Source organism: Xenia sp. Carnegie-2017, unplaced genomic scaffold, assembly GCF_021976095.1.
Source record: "Xenia sp. Carnegie-2017 unplaced genomic scaffold, XeniaSp_v1 HiC_scaffold_3, whole genome shotgun sequence".
Classification (NCBI taxonomy): domain Eukaryota; kingdom Metazoa; phylum Cnidaria; class Anthozoa; order Malacalcyonacea; family Xeniidae; genus Xenia; species Xenia sp. Carnegie-2017.
In genome coordinates, this window is record NW_025813493.1 from 7,600,594 (window position 1) to 7,605,891 (window position 5,298).

The window sequence follows — 5,298 nt, forward strand, 5'->3', positions numbered from 1 at the left end:
TCTCTGAACAATGATCAAGAATGAACGATATACTTCAGCGAAGTCGTCTGAACAATGATCAAGAATGAACGATATGCTTATATGAAGTCCTGAACAATGATCAAGAATGAACGATATACTTAAATGAAGTCCTGAACAATGATCAAGAATGAACGATATCCTTCAGCGAAGTCGTCTGAACAATGATCAAGAATGAATGATATACTAACTTAAAAAGTCCTGAACAATGATCAAGAATGAATGATATCCTTCAGCGAAGTCGTCTGAACAATGATCCAGAATGAATGATATACTTCAATGAAGTCCTTAACAATGATCAAGAATGAATGATATACTTCAATGAAGTCCTGAACAATGATCAAGAATGAGCGATATACTTCAGCGAAGTCGTCTGAGCAATGATCAAGAATGAATGAAATACTTACTTAAATGAAGTCCTGAACAATGATCAAAATGAACAATATACTTCAGCGAAGTCCTCTGAACAATGATCAAGAATGAACGATATCCTTCAGCGAAGTCCTCTGAACAATGATCAAGAATGAACAACATACTTTAATGAGATTGAAAAACATGTGACTTCTATTGTCCTAAAGGTCATCTCTATAAAGAATGAAAACTCTAAACACTGTTCTTGAGCAATGCATCCATCGACCTAAAGCCTATTTCCATGGACAAGTCAATATTATGACCTTTTCAAAAACATTTTTCGTGGGCATTATCCTGCTAAGATCACGACTGGTCAATCAATCGCAATGATGAATAAAGCCACGCCACTATCGAACGCCCAAATTTCAACATTATTTAATTGAAAATTTTTCTTAATAAAAACATGGAATTTCTTTGACATGAAAATACAAAATCTAAAAAATCCTCATTTTCCGACTGACTGTCGATATTTCCGATTTACTGCCGTAGACGACATGCACAGTTGCAAGAAATGGCCAATCTTGCTTCTGTGCTTGCCGTCGTCGACATAAAAGCGGGGGTGTTTGTCAGATAGCCTGAGAATTGGATACGATGGCTTACCATCAATGTTCTGAATTTTTTTAAAAATTTATTTTGGGCTTTTTATGTGGCTGTCCGTGCTCAGCATCCGATCATTTCATCTTCTTCATACTTGGCAAGGGATTCGTCGTTAGTCGTAGTCTGTCGTCAAACTGCCGAGGATTCGTCGAAAACCGTGAGTGTAATAATAATAAACCTTTTACTTAGTTAGGCATGTTAACAGGTCAAATCTCTGATATAATTCGGGCAGTAGCCACAACAAATCCTGGTGTTCAGTATATTCCACATAAGGCTATTTTTTTAATGCAGGTAGGCAAATAAACATATTTAAAGAAATTCACATCTGCATTTTCAAAAATAGTCTTGATTAAGAGGTGATAAAAGTGTTCTTTCGGTTGAAATAATACAATTGTGTTTTTCGGTTCTGCTTTAATTACATTCAAAATTTGTATATCAGTAAGCGTGAAGTTGTATTTTAAGTCTGTAGCATGCAATTGCGTTTGTTCTTTATAATTTACCTTCGAAAAACCTCTGTGTGAATATACTGATTTAAGGAGCTACGCATGATCGCAGCGGCTGTTTCCTCGCAGAAGGATAGACAGGACCATAGCTTAGAATCGGAAATGCAAGGGAAGTTTGGCCAAAGGAAGGCAACTTCAACTTGGGGTTAGTGGGTACAAATGGTACCTTAGCGTAGAGGATGCAAATTGCATCTGTAAGAAGACCTTTGAAGACTGGATCAAGCGAGCAAGGCGTATTGAAGACCGATGGAAGATGATGGTTTTGGTGGAAAGAAAAATGTCTCTCCCCTAGTACGGTAAAAGCATGCAGTCGTTGTAGATGGCCGATTTCATGAACGGCTTTCTACAGTGACTATTAAAGGACACATGCAACATAAAATTCGGATTGTTATTTTTGTACTTTACATGAAGGTATAGCTCCAACTAATAGTTCACCAAAGTTTGAGACTCAAAGGATAAATATTTTTGAAGATATGGAGGTTTAAAGTTGATGCTTTATTGATAACGTATTGAAAATGCCCGACGAGCTAGCGACAGCTACCGATGTCGTTGTGACGTAATAGTTGACATTCGCTAAACGCGGTCAATTGCGCGCTTCGTTCAAAATATATTGGTAACTTCTTAACAACACAACAATTTAGCATTGAAAATATGGTTTATTGTGCCGCATTTAATTGTAAAAACGAAACCTCTTCTAAGAACCACGAAACTCAGCAAAAGGTTTCATTTTTTTCGTTTCCCGAAAACAAGCGTATGCGAGATATTTGGATTGAAAAAATCCGACGCAAAAATTTGGAAGCCAACAAAGAGCTCAAAATTGTGCTCGCACATTTCGAGAGTTCGTGCTTCGTGCAAAATTTTGAAGCGATGCAATCAGTAGGATGGACAGCAGGACGGCTTCGCCTTAAGAAGGATGCTGTACCCACGATTTTTGAATACTCTGTGGAACCCACAAGTGTAGCATCTAAAAGGAAGCAGCCAACAAATGTTAGAACTGCATTTGAGAAGAGATAAATGTAAACAAATGTTGCTAACTATATTATAGTTATAGTTAGCAATATTTGTTTACATTTATCAAAAACTAAGCTATATAGCATTACCAAATTGAAGACAATTTTATAATTTTAGATTATAGACGGCGTTCTTGTAGACGACGACCACGATGTGTCGACATCGGCTCGAAATGTTAGTGCGTTTTACCTCAAAGGAAGTTTGTCTAAGATGAAAGATGTCAAAATATATGTAGACAGCGAAACACAAACATATACAGTGGTAACTAATTCAGACTAATGTCGTTTGATCTTTTCTTTGTTATTTTAACTCATAAAAAATTCCTTAACGTACCTTAGAAGCCAGAAATCTTTGCCTGTGCTCGTCAACGTTGAGACATGTAGCCAAGCATGCATCATGCATGGCACCTGAACAAACAAACAAACCTTAGAAGCGCAATGTGAAATGCCAAGCAGCCATAACAATCCGTCCGCAAAACACGTAAGGTCAAGAACCACTCAAACAAAAGTGCCAAATATGATAAGTAGAGGTATAGACTTTCCATTTCGGCTGTTTTGATTTTGTGAAAAATCCAGCAATACGATAATTTTATGCTAAGGTACGGAGGTTGAGTTCATTTCAACAAAATCACAGCACACAGACGACGTCATGTGAAATTGAACATTTTGAGGATAGCGCTGTATGGTCTGATACAGAAAGCACGTCGACGATGAGCAATAGCATCAATGGATCAGACTCTCAATGTTCAAATGAGTTAAGCGAAAATGAAGAATCCGACAATGACAATGCGACGTTAGTACCAACTATCCAGTCACCTGACTATTCTTTACATTGCTTTTCTCTGTTATGTTTCTCAGAACGTTACGTTTATCTCTCTCTGATTCTGATGGTAATTTTTATGTTATAGGAAAGATGCTCAAAATGAGAGAAAAGACATAGTGTTTGATAGTTGCCTGAGACAGTTAGTGAGTCAATGCCCATGTTGTGGTGAAAGTTGTTCCATTGTGACGAAAACGACTGGTAGTATGGTTAACGTACTAGCAAAATGTCATTGTGGTTATGTTCGAGACTGGAATAGCCAACCTCTGCATGGGCGAATGCCTTTGGGCAACTTGGTCTTTGCTGCCAGCTTCTTTTTTAGTGGTAGTAGCCCCAGCAAAGTTGTTCAATTCCTTCGTCACTCAGGCATACAATTTCTGTCAGAGCGCACATATAGCAATATTCAAACAGGTATTTGATACCCAGTGTTTCAAATGTTTGGCATATGAACCAAAAGCATCTTCTAGAATCAATCAGAGAAAGGAACATTAACCTTGGAGGAGATGGAAGATGTGATTCGCCTGGATATTGTGCCAAGTATGGGACATATAGCTGCATGGATTTGGAATCTAACAACATTTTAGACACACAACTTGTTCAGGTAACAATTCTTCAACAACTGTACATAAAACATGGTTAGAATACTCACATAATTATGTTACACAGTCCAATGAAGTGACGAACTCTGGAGCAATGGAACTTGAGGGATTAAAAAGATGTCTGGCAAAGTTTGATGAAAGTGGGATGAAGGTGAAGTCAATGACCACAGACAGACATGCTCAAATCAAATCCTACATGTCAAAACAAAGACCAAAAATCGAGCACTACTTTGATGTATGGCATGTAGCAAAAGGTATAGATTGTCATAACAAACCAACCTTTTACACATTTCATCAATAATCAAATTCCAACAGGAATCAAAAAGAAAATTTTGGCAGCATCAAAAAGTGGTTGCAAATTATTGTCGGATTGGGCCCAATCAATTTCCAACCATGTATACTGGTGTGCTGCTTCCAGCAATGGTGATGAAGAACTTGTCAAGGCAAAGTGGTTGTCAGTTCTCAATCATATATGTGACATCCATGAGGGACATAGTGATGTATTCCCAAAATGTGAACATGATATGTTAGAGCCTAGAATGTGGATAAAAAAGGTATTGTAAGCAAATAAATTTCAAAGTAACATCAACATTCTTTTTCTTTTGTTAACTAACTTCTGATCTTAGGTTCAAAAGCTTATGTTGAGCTGTCTTCGATTGTTGAGTCCAAGTATCTCATGAGAGATATTGGAAAACTCAGTTATCAGAAGCAGACTTCATCCATCGAAGGTTTCCACCGAGTGGTGATTCTTTTTGCACCAAAACATACCCATTTTTCTACAGATCAATGGAAGCAAGGTAATATAATTATGACTAGTGTATGATTACTTAAAAAGTCATCATTGCAAAAGCAATAAGTTGCAATAGTTGTAAACATAAACTTAACATTCATTTGTAGATTGTTTATTGCTGCTCTTCATTTCAATGAGAATGGAAATAAACCTCAGAAAACGAAGAATGGTAGGCAAACAGAAGAGGCATTGATTTGGAGAGTGGCTTATTCAAAGTCAAAAGAAGGACAAGGGGTCATCAAACCAGTGAAAGTTGACAGCACTTATGGTTAGCACAGAAAAATAAACTTACCTTTTCTCAAAGTGCAATGCAAAGCCAACATAAATAATGATTTGCTTTTCAGGATATGTTAAGGACTTGATGAAAGAAGTTTTGTACTTCAGACGCATTAATCCAACACTGTCCAAAGCTCTTGATTTCGCTGGAGTGAAAGAAATACCTGTCCCATTGACTCACCACAAATCAAAAATCAGCAAAGCTGAAGCCATTAAGCAACATGGCTTTAATAAATAAAAAGAAATAACGTCCCACATGAAATAAACATAATTA

General features: G+C 37.1%; 2 long non-coding RNA genes across 2 annotated transcripts; one reads left to right on the forward strand and one right to left on the reverse strand.

The window, feature by feature from the left end:
• Positions 1–2,836: 2,836 nt before the first annotated feature.
• Positions 2,837–3,084, reverse strand: LOC124454329. The gene is made up of 2 exons (XR_006951405.1): positions 2,966–3,084; positions 2,837–2,873 (listed from the first exon to the last, which is right to left on the reverse strand). It is a non-coding gene; the product is annotated as an uncharacterized LOC124454329 (long non-coding RNA).
• A 788-nt stretch (positions 3,085–3,872) lies between these two features.
• On the forward strand, positions 3,873–4,722 carry LOC124454328. Its single transcript, XR_006951404.1, has 3 exons — positions 3,873–3,960; positions 4,026–4,512; positions 4,585–4,722. It is a non-coding gene; the product is annotated as an uncharacterized LOC124454328 (long non-coding RNA).
• Positions 4,723–5,298: the final 576 nt, after the last annotated feature.